This window comes from Equus quagga, chromosome 12, assembly GCF_021613505.1.
Source record: "Equus quagga isolate Etosha38 chromosome 12, UCLA_HA_Equagga_1.0, whole genome shotgun sequence".
Taxonomy (NCBI): Eukaryota; Metazoa; Chordata; class Mammalia; order Perissodactyla; family Equidae; genus Equus; species Equus quagga.
The window spans coordinates 82,485,334-82,499,894 of record NC_060278.1 but is presented as its reverse complement, the minus strand read 5'-3'; the positions used below and the strand labels follow the sequence as shown (position 1 = coordinate 82,499,894).

The window sequence follows — 14,561 nt, the reverse complement described above, 5'->3', positions numbered from 1 at the left end:
CTGGGGGTTCTGGAGCTTGGAGGCCCCAGGCCTGCTGACCCCCATGTCCATTCGTTCCCTGCCTTCTGTCTTCCAGGTTGATCCTCGGGACCCACAGTCTCATCATGTCTCGCACACAGGACGGCAGAGGGTACAGGTGGTGGCTTGGTCGGTTGGCGATCTCCCGACAGCTGGATCTCCGGCAATGTGAAGCTTTTGGGTTTTCCTCCTCCTTTTAGTTTCACTTAATTTTTTTAATTTTCTTTTCTTTTTTGTCTTTTTCTTTTCTTTTCTTTTTTTAATTTAAACGATTAAGACTTCAGAAGAGCAGGAAGCTATGCTGTGGACAGGCACCAATTTCTTTAAAGAAATTCAACATGGACAAAGCATACGTATAAGTTTCCTTTCTAATTTTTATAAGGGGTTTGGGAGCTATTTTGTTTTTGTCCTTTATATTTCCCTGTTGTCTTTCTTGTACCCATCTCTCAGCTCTGCGTATCACACCTCACTTCCCCAGAGAAGGCCTGCCTCTCCGGGGAGAATTTTGGGATTTCTCCTGGGATGGGGGCATTAAGACAGAAGGAGGCATTGGGCCACCTCCCCACCAGATGCAGGAACGGCCGGACTCTGGCGGCTGCTCCTGTCTAGCCCTGGGGCCTTGGAAATGATCAGAGGCAAAGAACACCTGGAAGAAGAAGGCCAGGGTTTGGCCAGGAGAACTTGAGAAAGAAGGTTTAACCTGTGGGCTTGTTTTCTTTGCGTCGTCGGAAGCCCCGGGCCACACCAGGCCTTATAGTGGGGGGACTCCATTCCCTCTTCTGCCCTTTCTGACCGGGAGCTCTGAGGAGGGACAGAAGGTGACCATCTCCCACTTCCTGGCAGTTGAGCGGCCAGCGCCCCAGTTCTGCAAGCCCACCTTTCCAGAGGAAGTTCCCCAGGAAAAAACTGTCGTGCCAAACCTCTGCCCGGGACACAGCGGGGTCTTCCTCGGGCATTTGTCACTCCTGTGAGGTCAGCACCCACCACCTACTGCCTCCTGGATTGCCTTCCTCCCAGATGTGTTCACCAAATGTCCAGGTTATCACAGAGACTGCCGATGTCCCTGAGATCCAGTTGTGACCATTGCCATAAGAACAGGGTGCCCTGAACTGGCCGCCACTGTCATCTCCTGGCAGTGAAGGGTGTGCCCTGTATGCTGGGCGCCATGGTGTCACATATGGTGACAGTGTCAGGCACCATCTCCCTCACTCCCAGGGACTTACTGTTAGGTGCCTACCCTCCATGTAAATGTGTCTGGTGGGAAAAGAGTGGACCTGCAGAGAGGTGACCAGGTGGACACCCCGCAGCCGCTAGGTGTCCATCTGGGGCCTGGCCACTTTAAAGCTTCCCCACGTGACTCCTTCGACCTCACCGCCAGTGTGGATCTAAGCACCTCTGTGTAACCGTGCTGACACTCCTTACTGATGCTCTTGCAGCCGCCGCCCTCGCAGGCTTCTGAACCTGTCTGTTCTGTCCCCTTGCAAGGAGGGTGGGAGGCGCTATTCCTGTGTTGTCCCTCTCACCAGGAAACAACTTTGGCTTCTCCAAAGGCTTTTCACCCGATTATGGCCGAGCAGGAAAGGGTCTTTGGGGAAGGAGAAAGGAATTCCTCTTTTGTGTTTAATTTTGTTTTTTGTTTTCTCTAAGCCAGCATAGGTTCAATAGGGGAGATAGTTGGGGGGCAGTTAAGTTGATGTGTGACCAAGGGGGACTTCCCCCTAAAAGCAGCAGTCCTTTGGCGCTGGCAGTTTGGGAGAGACCAGCACGGCATCAGACCAGACTCGGCAATATGTTCACTCACGTTGTTTTCCCAACCCCTCAAATACTAAGGCTACTCTTCCTCCTGGGCAGACGATTGGCTGTGGTTGGCAGATCCGGCAGGGCTGCAGGTGGTACCCAGGCCCCTCCCTTCCTTGGCTGAAATCCTTGGTGATCGCCTGTCTCTCGGCTCTTCTCTGACTTCCCAGGCGACCTCCTGAGTGTAGCCTGAGCCGCAGCTGGAGGCTTGGTTGAGCGGCATCCCCTCATTGCAGTGTGCCCTCCTTCTCGGCCCCACCACCCTGCTTCCCTGGGGGCGGCTGTCTCTGTACAGGAGCAGATGGGAAAAACAGTCCCCGGACTCGGCACCCCCAGCTCTCCCTGGCTCCAGCCCATGCTCTAAAGTCCCTAGTGAGGGCTCAAGCCTGACAAGTCATTCACCTTTTGCTTAATCTTTTTTCTGCCCTCCCTGGTCTCAGCTCTGTCTAAACAAGGTCTTGGAGCTGTAGTGCTCCCCTTTATTTTTCTTGGCACCAGAGTACCCCCTGTGGGTCACAGGATGCCCATACCTTTCGGGTGAACAGGCAACCAGCTTCCATGCACCCTTATCTGCAGGACTCCCAGCCATCCTTGCTTGTTGATGGGACCTCCTTCCCTAGGTCATGAGGGCCAGCTCGTTAGCCCCCAAGTGCCTCCTGTCCCTCTGCTGCTCTCTCCACTCAGTCCGCCTCAGGCACCCGGCCTGTTAGGTGGGAGTCAGCCTGGAGTGAGCGCTGCCTCTGTCCAGTCAGTGGCCCAGCCTTGGGGTCTGGCTCGGGGAGCTCCTGTCACCTTTCTTAGCCATTTTCCACCTCTTCCCACCGTGGGTCCCCTTCCTCACCTCTTCCTGCCGTTTCACCCTCTCCACCTGGGTCTTGGGCCTGGCAGCAACCCTGTGGTGCGTCATCTGAGTGCCACCAAGTTTGTTAGGCCTGTCCAAGTTCTAGGAGTTTCCAAACCTTAAAATAGCAGTCAGTTATTCTCTTCTCTCTGGATCTGTGAAAAGGATAGCCTCTTGGAGGGAGGTTCCGGGCCTCAGCCCCATGGGTCTGAGCTCGGTTTCCCTTCAGGGAGAAGAATCAGCAAGACAGATCTTAGTGCCTTACTCCATTGCCCTCCCCTCACCAGGCCACCTGGCTCAGTAGGAAGTACGCAGCTTTCTCCCTGTCTGGGTCCATCTGTCACTTAAACTCTGTTCCCACTCACAGATAGTCTATGGGCAGGATTACTCCCCCACATGACCTCCCGACCCCTTCCTGCGGGCTGTGTCCAGGCACATGTCTCCCCGCCCACCACCAGGGCACTCACTAGCAGCTTTAGCCGAGGACAGGAGAACTGTGCTTCAGACAGGTGCGCGTCTCTGCGTCTCACTACCCAGCAGGTCCCCTGCTTCTTACCTCTAGCCAGGAGGATGCCACAGTCTGTTCACTCAAGATGCTCCATCTGACCCCCTTCTGGGCACTGGGGACTAAGGTCTCAGGCCTTAGTCTCATCTCATCCCAGAGGCATTGGGACAGGAGAATAGGAACTCTTTCCTCCCACCCGGACATGGTTTGCCCACCTTGGCTGCCTTTCTGAGGGAGTGTATTCAATGTTTACTTAAGAAGTACCCTGTTTACAGCTGGAGGAGAAGTGTGCCCAACAGTGGGTGGAGCTCTGACTCTCTGGACATGTATGGCCTCATGTATGGCACGGCCAGTGGTGGTCCCAGAGCAAATGAAGGCAGAGACGCCAGGGGCAGGGGTGCGCGCCCTGGACTTCCCTGCCCCCTGGCCCTGCGGTGCTAAGACCACTCACCACCTTTCTCACAGCCCTCGTCCCCCTGGACGTTCCCACCTCTGTCATTCCCTTCCTCCAAGGTTCTCAGCTCCTGAACATATCACTTGTCTCCTAGAAAGCCAGCGTTTGGAGCAATAAGATGATTATTTTTGCTTGAGTCTTTTTCTAAGAAAAGGAAAAGAGCTGGCATTATGGGAATCTTCTTTCTTTTTATGCTGTTGGCTGTTTACCTTCTTAGAAGACAGATCTTAATAGGATGGATGCCTGGGTTTCAGCCTTGGGGTATCTTTTGGAAGCTTGGGAAAGCAAGAGTTGGGCTTTCACCCCCTAAGGAGGGGACCCTCTCTGCCCTCTCCTTGCTCCATGCCAAGGCTGCCTGAGCTCCCAGCCCTGCCTGCCAGGTACACCTCCCACCTTTGATCCTGCTCATGCACCCCACACACAGACATCTGGGGGCACCGGTGGCTCTGATTCTAAGTGGGGCTCTTGGGTTATTGCTCCCCAATGACTCTTTTCCCCTTCCTGGGCCTTATGGCAGCCCCCAGGCAGAGATGGCTACCAGAGTCTCCTAGGAACTGGCAACTTGACAACAGCCAAGCTTGCACTCAGCTCTTCAGGCCACCAGGCCCAGAGGGAGTGCCATGGCCATTCTCGCACACCAGGCTGAGGCACAGCGTTCGGGACAACACAAGCCCATCTCTGATCCTGCCTGCCTAGGTCTAGGGGCAGGGTCTCCTGTCTGGAGAGGCCCTCGGGGACACCAGGAGGTGTGCCAGGAAGGTGGGCTGATGTGAGCGTCTGCAGCCCTCACCAAGAGACGAATCCACTGCCGCGAGTTCCCCGGAGCTCCCCTAGGATTGCAGGGGTTGACAGAAAGGAGACCCCAGCTTCTTATTGCATGAGAGGCCACAGGACGAAAGGGGTTTATTTAGGGACACTTTAAAGAAATCTTTTGTGCCCCAGGGGCCTCTCTGCATCAGAGCAGGAGAGTATGTTGCAACGATTTAACATTCGTGTGGGGCCAACTTGGGTGTGAGGGAGGTTTTAACCGAGGCACAAAGTTAGTTTCAAATACTAGTTAATAAATCTATTTTTCTTTATTTTCTTTTTTTGCACAGAAGCTGGTAATCTAGGACCTACGTGTGAACAACTTTATATGAATATTTTTTGTACTTGGTTTACTTGGGTTGGTATGATACATTATATTTAAGTTCCTTGAACACTGTGGATCCCCCTAATGTGTATGGATGACTGAGGCTTTGTAAATTAAGGGACGTTTGTGTGAATAAAGTTATTTTATGGGGTCAAAGAAGCCATATGTGATTTGAAAACGAGTGCATTGTGATTTTGTTGCCACCATTGAGAGGTAGAAGCCAGCCTGGCCACAGCTCCGGTCCCAGTGGGTGAGCACAGGAGAGAAGAGGACAGGACACTCAGCTGGAGGAGAAAACTGCCTGGGGGCTTCGACTGAACCTCCCAGGCCGCACCTGGGAGCAGGCACTCGGGAAGCGAGGAGCCTGCCCTCCTGGAGCGGGAATCCACTCCAAGCCAGGTCTGCCCTTCACGGGGGCCAGGGCCTGGACCAACACACAGCCCCTCCTCCAGACATCAGACACAGCCTGTGCTTCTGCAAGTTCTGCCCTCAGGATTGTTAATGTAGAGATGAGAGGGGTCTCCAAACCAGAGCAGCGAGGGGAGGGGGACGTTCTTGAAAAGCCCAGCAGGGAGGTGGGTTCTCAAGAGCAGGGCAGAACAACTCTGGCTGAGGGGGTAGCAGCATGTCCAGAGAGCAGAGGGCTCTGATCAGGCCAGGCCATAGAGGGCGGGAGAAAGAGGCTACAGCCCTTCTCCCACTGCGTGGCCAGCAAAAGTCGCATCTGAGGACTGGCGTTTATTGAGGGCCAGGGACCCTGTTACCTCCACTGGCCTGCACAGTAGCTATGGTGCGTGCCCCTGTGCTGATGAGGAAACAAGTCCAGAGGAATGCAGCCTGCTGGGCGAGTGCTCGGTGCACAGAACAGGAACTTCAGCCCCTTGCTGAGGCAACGTCCCTTCCTACGTAAAATGGAGGTGATGATAGCTGCCTTCAGAGCGATTGAGGGTTAAGAAAAAGAACCTAGGATTGGGCCCAGTGCTTAGTAGGCTCTCAGCAAATGATTCTGTCGTTGCCCTTTCCCAAAGAGACAGTTTGGAGATGCTGTCCGAGGCTGTGGGACGCTGGGCGCTGGCTCTCCCGGCTCTGCGCAGCCTCGGGAAAGCCCACCCGCCTGCGAGGGTTGGTGTTTCTCATGGGACCCACCACTCTGGCTTTTCCTGAGGAGACCTGGTGCACCCAGGAGTAATAAAACGACAGGAGGACAGGGTCAGGACTTTGGAATGTGTATTAGAGGAGAAGATAAGACAGGCTTCCTGCCTGATGTGAGCAGAAGCGAGCTGCGTTCCAGGCCTGGCCTTTGGCATCCAGTGGCAGCTGGCGATGAAGCTTCTTGCAAAGGATGTTTCTGTACTTAGCCTGGAAAATAGCCTGGAGCTTGGAGAAGGGCAACCCACAAGTTTGTTTTTTTAATAACTTTGTTGAGATAATTCACTCTCTTGAAGTATACAAGTCAGTGGGTTTTATATTCAGAGTTGTGCAACCATCACCACTATGTAATTCCAGAACATTTTTATCACCTCAACAAAGAAACCAACACCCATTAGCAGTCACTTCTCATCTCTTCCCAAACATGTACTCCCAGCCCTCGGCAACCACTAATCTACCTTTTGTCTCCATGGATCTGCCTATTCTGGACCTTCCCTGTAAATGGCATCACACAGTGTGGGGCCCTTTGTCTGGCTTTCTTCCCTTCACGTTTTCAAGGCTCATCCGTGTCGTAGCATGAATCAGTGCTTCCTTCCTTCTTACTGCCGAATAGTACTCCATTGTATGGAATGCCACATTTTACTTCTCCATTCATCAGTTGATGGACATTTGGATTGTTTCCGTTTTTTGGCTATTATGAATAGTGCTACGTGAACCTTCATGTATACAAGTTTTTGCATGGACCTGTGTTTTTAATTCCCTTGAACACATATCTAGCAGTAGAGTTGCTGGGTCATATGGTAAGCAGAATTTTTTGAGGATCTGCCAAATTGTTTCCCAAAGAGGCTGTACCATTTTGCTTTGCCACCAGTGGTGTGTGAGGGTTCCACTCCCTCCACATCCTCACCAATACTTGCTAATATCTTCTTTATCACCGTCACCTTCACGGGCACTCCAGATGTCTACACCGTTGTATTATTAATGGCGGGTAAGGGGAGAACAGCAAACATACTCTAGATTCAGATTCAGTCCCTGATCCATCAAGTGTTAGGTGCCTGGGAGAGTTCAGAGAACAGACTGGCTCTCTTTACTGGCTCCTTGACCTTGTGGCAGATCACCTTTCTAACTTCATTTTCTCATCTGCAAAGTAATAAATGTCTATAGGGTGGTTGGCAGGACTACCGATGCTTCATGCAAAGTACATGGTGGGCCCTCCTTCAGAGCGTTTCCTTCTCTCCCTGGGTCCTGGGCACTGGAGTATTAGGGCAGGGTTCAGAGATGAAAGGGTTCCCAGGAGCTCAAGGTTTGGACTTGGCTGTGGGTGGTGAGGAACCTGGGACCTGTCACTGTAACTAACACAGGGTGTGTTGAGCGCCAGTCTACGCAGAGGAGAGAGGTGTGTCGCCCAAGCCTTGGGGGAAGGATCTGGCATGCCCAGAGTAGGCCCGGGTCCACTCCAGTGGAACGAAAAGTTAGACTTTGGGCGCTGCTGACCTTCCGGAACCTCCAGACCTGCTCGTGCCTGTCTTTCCAGTTGAGCGTCTGGCTTAGTCCGTTGGTAAGTCCCCACTCCCAGCTCGGTGCTGGTGGACCAGACAGGCCCTGCTGGCCAGGAGCCCCAGGTCCAGACAAGGAAGGACTCAGAGAAGACAGCTGCGTCATAGTGGCGTGCCGTGCCTGAGAGACGGAAGACTCAGGGGCTGTGGAGCGAGGACATAGGGACTTGCTGGAGGAGGTGAGGCTTGAGGGCAGCGCTCCTCCAACCTGCTGGCTGACCGGAGCCCCTGGCCCTCTCCAGCCGTGCTGCGGCCCCTCAGCCTGCCACACCCTGACCGACTGCAGCAGGCATGGCACCCTCACCCTTTGTTAGCCCTTCAACTTGGGGACTCAGCGTCTCCCTGCCTCCCAGGAGGTCTTTGCCTCATCATATCCCACCCTGAGGATTCAAAAGAGGGCCTGTGTCATTGAGACTCCCCCCCCCCCCCCGCCCCGATCTAGCCCCCACACAAGAGATTTCCTTTCAAATCGTCAGGTCATGGTGCAAAATCCTCTATCAGCTTCCTTTGCTCTTAGGGTATTACCCAGGCCCTCTCCTTGGTCTGTGAGGCCCTTCACCTTCCTGCTTACTCCTCAGACCCACTTGCTGCCCTGCACCCCTCCTCAGGCTCTGCTCTCTAGCCACCTTGGCCTTATTGCTGTCCTTCAAGCACACACAGGGCATTGCTATCTCAGGGCCTTTGCACTTAACGGTTCCCGCTGCCTGGAATGTATTATATATCATTGCTTCGTAGGGGTCTCTGCCATACAACTGAGAGATCTCTCCTGGCCCCCTTATTTAAAGAAACACCTCATCACCATCGCCATCTCTTTAACATGCTTCATTTTTCTTTATAGCACTTATTAGCAGAAAGTTTTATATATTACATACACATATATAATACCTATACATGTATGTAATACCATACATATATATAATACCTATATATATATATATACACACACACACACACACACAGAGAATCTTTCTATATCCTTAAACAATGCCTGACATGGCCCACAGTAGACATTCAATACATGTTTATTAAGTAGACAGATGTTATATCTGTCTACTTAATAAACACAAGAGGAACACAGCTCCAGTGGAATGAACATGCTCAGGAGCCCACAGAGTGGGAGGCAGCCCAGAACATGAACCCAGGGCTTCTCTGCCCACCCCCCACCCCGCCTGGCCTGCAACTGAGTTTTATTCACAGTCTACTTCATTCTCACCAACCCCTGAGAAATAGGAATGGAATCGGCCGCTTGAGAAGGAATCACCAGATGGGGATGATGGTGCTGTTGGGGTTTGATTTCTTTCGTCTGGAATAGGGATCAGCGAACTTTTTCTGTCAAGGGCCAAAAAGTAAATACTTTAAGCTTTACAGGCCATGGACCCCTATTGCAGCTGGTCAGCTCTGCCATTGTAACACACAAGCAGCCATAGACAATAAGTAAGCAAGTGAGTGTGGCTGTGTGCCGATAAAACTTTATTTATGGACACTGAAATTTGGATTTCATATAATTTGCAGCAGAGTGTCACAAAATATTATTTTTCTTCAACCATTTAAAAAAGTAAAAACCACACACCCGAAGTAGTATAGGGCTTGCTTCTATGAGCTGGGCCTGTGGTGGAGAGCACGGCCCACAACTGATGGGTCCCATTCAGGGTGTGTCCCTGTGTCACAGGTTAGGTATGTAAGGGTGAATGAGAGGTTATGTTGGTGGTGGGACAAGACCCAGGCCCAGAGGGTCTGCTGCGTCTCGAGCTGGGCTCTTGGCTGCAGCTCTGGGTTTGCAGTGTAGGGAGAGGGACATCGCCCACCATCTGACGTATGTTCATGGATCCAGAAGCAGCAGAGTATGAAAAAACACTTGGAACAGGAGTCAAGAAACCTGAATCCAGATCCAGCATGGCCTCCTACCAGCTATGTGGGATGTGGCCAATTCTGTCCTCTCTGGGCCGAATAGCATGGTGGATTCTGGAATCAGACGGAAAGGCCTGGATTACTGCTTACCACTTGCAGTCTTGTGACCATGGCATGTTACTCTCTCAGCCTGTTTTCTCACCTATAAAGTGGCAACAGTTCCAGCGCCGACTTCATGGATTTTTCTGAGAATTAATGAGATAGCGCATATATAATCCATAGCACCATGCCTGGCATGCAGACAATCATCTGAAAATGGTATCTGTTGAAAATACTTTTTAAAGGGGAAAAACAGCCTTCGAGATGCTCCTCAAAAAAAAGGGGCTCACATTCAAATACTGTGAAGGAAGGTTGTGTATTTCCTTCCCCTCCTGGAGTGTCCCGATGCGTGCTAAAGGCTCTGAGACGTCCTGTCATGAGTCCAGTTTCCCAAGCTTCTCGAATAGTCGATATGTCTACTTTGGATGCCTATTCACATCTCCTGATACTAATGTTCTGCTTTGGGAGATGCTAGACAAGATCGTCTTTGCAGCGATCAGATCCTAATTCCCTGTCAGGGGACTTTAGCCACCCCATCCTGTTTCGCAGGGGGCTGGAACCCCTTCGCTCTTGCAAAAGCCTCCAGTAATTGTCTCTGCTTAGTCTACTGGGTCCTTGAGGACGATCAGAATATGAGGAATTTAATAACCACGGTCTGGGTCCTCTGCCAAAATGCTGTAGGGCCCCAGCCCAGACAACTCGAGTGTGGTGAGAACGCAGAGAGCAGTTCCCCAGCCAGCAGGCGAAGCCACTGCCAAAACCCTCGCATTCCTGGTTCCCACGTTGGCAGAGCCCGGCCGCCCTCCAGCTAGTGTTTACCCAGCGCAGTGAGCAGTTAGCCTTCTCTGCTGGGAAGCACCTGTAGGTTGGTGGTCACGCACGCCCGCCCTGCCATGAGACAGCCAGGGTTCACATCAAGTGTCTCTACCTCTTTAGGACTCAGTTTCCTCGTGTGTAAAATGGGGATAATAACAGCAGCTCTGTCTGTGAGGATCCGGGGTGGCTGCCTAAACGAGACCCCAAAGAACAGCAGCTGGAACGAGAGAGGAGGTGGTTTCTCTCTCACAGAAAGGAGGCGTGAGGCGGCCACCCAGGGCTGTCGTGCTGGTTACAGGAAGTCATTGGATCCCATCTCCTTCTGTCCTTCTACTCCAACGTCTTCAGCGAGTGGCTTCCGTCTGCAAGGTCACCTCCCAGTCCAGGATGGCTGCTGGAGCTTCAGGCACGTTCTCCTCCCAGGCCACAACGGAGAGAGAGGAAGAGAGCCTGCCCCCCTTTTGTGGAACCGTCCCTGGCGTCCCACGCCACCCTTCCACTTACACGTCACCAGCTAGAGATTTTCGCACGGCCGCCTCTGGTGCCAAGGAAGCTGGGGAACAAAGGAGCCAGTGGACCTCTTCCTACGGTTGAGGGGAGCCTAGGTGTTGGGCAGGCCAGTAGCCACTCTGCCCCGTAAATGTGCCTCTAGCTCATTCTAACAAAGGTTAGGTATTAGTATTAATAACAGCTCTGCAGACATGGGTTCAAAAAGAAAAGAAATAACCAAATGAACCAGAGGGGATCCAGGGTGCCTTCTTCAGAGCTGGGACAATGGCCACCTGTGTGGTAACCAGGGGACCATCTGATGCTGGGAGAGTTGTAGGCTTGGGTTCCTGTCTGTGGTGTGTCATTTGTTCAATAAACATGTATTGAGTGCTGGCTGTGTGTCAGCACTCTTCTGGCTGGGGATGCAGACAAGATGGGTGCAGAAGCAGTTATTTTGTGGTGATTAAGAGAGTGGCATCTGAAATACAGTGCCCAGGTTAGAGTCCCAGGTCTGCCACTTCCTCTGTGATCCCGGGCAGTTTACTTAACCTCTCTGGGCTTCGTTGTCTTTGTCTCTAAGATGGAGAGGATGATAAACACCATCACAGAATTATTCTGAGGGTTAAATGAATTAATACAAATAAAGTGTTTAAACATTGAAAAAAAATCCCTCTGATCTTATCCATGGACCCATGGGGCTCCTCACTACCTACTTGCTTCTTCCTGCCCGCCTCGAGCATTCATTGAGCGCCTTCTCTGCTGGGTGCTGGAGATTCAAGGATGAAATACACCTGGACCTGATTCCCTCATCACGGGGATGCTTCCTGAGCCCCCGCTGTGTGCCCAGCTCCATGTCACGAGCTGACTGTGCTGAAGGAGACGAGGTCAAGGTGTGGAGTCAGGTGTGGGACACACAGAGGACATCTCCTGAGGACTTTGGTCCAGGCAAGATGGACCCAAGAGGCAAGAGACTTGGGGTCTGGTCTCAGCTCTGTTGGTGGGATGCAGCCTGTGGATGTCTCTATCTCCTAATTCTAGACAGGCAGCCGGGCCAGGCCTGTGGATGGGGCCTGGGGAGGAGGCCACCCAGTGCCAGCACAGAAGAGTCGTCCTTTATTTTCCTGAGTCATCAGATGAGCAGTAATCTGGGAACAAAAGACGATTAGCCGTGGATGCCTGCAGAGCCCAGACAGTTGCCCTCGCCCCAGCGCCCAGCCGGTTCTCTGCCTTCAGGGCCCCACACTCGCTTCCCAGGGCTGTCCCATTTGACTTCTTCCCCACCCTGCCCTGTTCTTGAGACCCTCACACCCCGTCCCCAGCCAGCTTGGAGAGTGGTTAAATAGTAAGTTCTGCCCACCCATTATTAATTGATTGCCCCTCAGTTCCCAGTGCTCCTTCAATCTGTGCTCTGTGAGGAGCAGCAGAATTCCTTTAAGCATGTCTCCTTTAAAGTGAGCATGATTTTAAGTTCTCAGGAGAGCACCGTGGAGGGACATTGCTGGAGGAAAAGGCTTCCTGCACTTTCTAGTTCAGGGTAGGGGCTCTGCGGTAGAGTTCTACCCCAGCCGCGGGCTCAGAACACAATCTGTCTGCGAGCCTGCAGCCTCAGCCCAGGGATAACCTTTCTACAGCCCTCTTGAAACCAAAGTCCCTCATGGCCTGCACACAGTCGCCTGTGGCCTGGAGAGGCTCACCTGCCCGGCAGTACTCCCTCTGCAAGCCCACATGTGGCCCGGGGAGTCTGAAGGTCCCCTGCCCCGCCGCGCCCAGACTCCCACTGCCCATGGCGCTCACCGTTTGCTGAAGGCCTGCTGCCCACACATGTACGCTCTGGAGGTTGCCTGGTGCTTTTGCCCAGAAGCGCCAGACCAGCCTGGCTAAACCGTCAAACTTCTCTGCCACCTGGTGCCTGAACTACACCTTTTCCAACAAGGTCTAAACCCCTTCCAAGCATGTCCCTCTTCGGGCATTTATGACAAGACTACGGCTCACATCGTACTTAATGATAAAGACTGAATTCTTTCCCCCTGAGATCAGGAACAAGAAAGAATGTCCACTCTTACCATTCAACACCGTACTGGAGTTTCTAGCCAGTACAAAGAGGCAAGAGATAAAACCAAAGAAATAAAAGGCATGAGATTAGAAAGAAGTAAAACTGACATGATTCTCTATATGGAAAGTCCAATGGAATCTACAAAAAAGCTACGAGAATTAATTGAGTTTCACAAGGTTCCAGGACACAAGATCAATATACAACAATCAATTGTATTTCTCGATGCTAGCAATGAATAATCAGGAATTGAAAAAGAAAAAAAAATACCATTTACAATATCATCAAAAAATATGAACTACTCAGGGATAAATCTGGCAAAAGCTGTGAAAGACTTGTATGGTGAAAACTACAAAGCGTTGCTGAGAGAAATTAAAGAAAACCCGAATAAATGAGGAGATACGTCAATCCTCGTTATCTGTGGACTCCGCATTTGTGAATTCACATACTCACTAAAATTTATTTGTAACCCCAAAATCAATAATGGCAGTGCCGCTGCAACTATTCGCAGACGTGCACAGGGCAGCAAAAACTTTGAGGAGCCCAATGCGTACATCCCTGGCTGAGGTCAAACCGGGCACCACGCTCTCTCCTTGTTTCAGCTCTTGTACTAGAGGCAGGTGTCCTTCTTGCAGTCTATTTAGTGCCACATTTTTTCACATCTGTATTTTTGTTGATTTTTACGTGGCTCTCAAACACAGTCCTGAAGTGCTGTGTGGAGTTCCTAAATGCAAGAAGTCTGTAGTGGGCCTTATGGAGAAAATACATGTGTTAGGTGAGCTTCATTCAGGCTTGAGTTATAATACTGTTGGCCAAGAGTTTAGTGTTAATGGATCAGTAATAGATATCACATAAGGTGACTTGAAATTGAAACACATAAAACAAGGTTACATATTGATCAGTTGGTGAAAGCGTTGGGCCTCGAGGCTCCTAGGAGCCCAGCCCTCTGTTTCCCCCAGAAACAGCGGTTCAGTGTTGGCTAATTCAGTGTTCTTGGAGCCCTTATAGACCATGACTGCCACGACTAATGAGAATCGACTGTGCTTTGTTCATGGGTCAGAAAACTCAATCTTGTTAAGATGGCGAGTCTCCCCAAAGACAACGCAGTGGAGACAGGATAGCCTTTTTAAAAATGGTGCTGGAACAACTCGGTAAACATATGAAAGAAAAAAAGAATTTCAATTTCTGCCTCACACTGTACACAAAATTAATTCAAAATGGATCATAAACCTAAATGTACAACCTAAAACAATAAAACTTCTAGAAGAAAACATAGGAGCAAACCTTCGTAGCCTAGGATTAGGCAACTATCTCTTAGACATGCCACCAAAAGCACAACCCATACAAGAACAAACGGATAGGTTGAACTACATCAAAATGTAAAAGGTCTGTGCTTCAAGGGACATTTAAGAGAACGAAAGATAAAACATAGACTGGGAGAAAACCTTTACAAAGCCTATGTTTAAATAAAGAACTTGTATCCAGAATATTTAAAGAACTCTCAAAACTGAATAATAAGAAAACAAAGAACCCAATAAAAAAAAATGGCTAGAGATTTGAACAGATATGTCACCAGAGAAGATAAACATATGGCAAATAGCACATGAAATGATGCTCAACATCATTTGTCATTAAGAAAAATTAAATGTGAAAAATATTCAATTTAAATTAAAAAATTAAATTAAAACCCCAGTGAGCTATTGCTATGCACCTAATAGAATGGCTAAAATTTAAAAGATTGACCATGACAATGAAGGCAAGTATGTGGAAGAAATGGAATTCGTATCTGCTGATGGAAGGAATGGAA

General features: G+C 50.7%; 1 protein-coding gene across 8 annotated transcripts in view; it reads left to right on the top strand.

Moving 5' to 3' along the window:
- The window catches only part of STK35 (serine/threonine kinase 35), a 126,345-nt gene that overhangs the window by 40,156 nt on the left and 71,628 nt on the right, over positions 1–14,561 (top strand). Inside the window, exon 4 of one of the 8 annotated variants that reach the window (XM_046678286.1) lies at positions 77–4,927. The exons of the other annotated variants lie outside the window; for them this stretch is intronic. The gene's annotated coding sequence lies outside the window, so the exon portion shown is untranslated. Of the gene's footprint in view, positions 1–76; positions 4,928–14,561 lie in introns of those variants that run through there. 8 annotated transcript variants of the gene reach the window in all.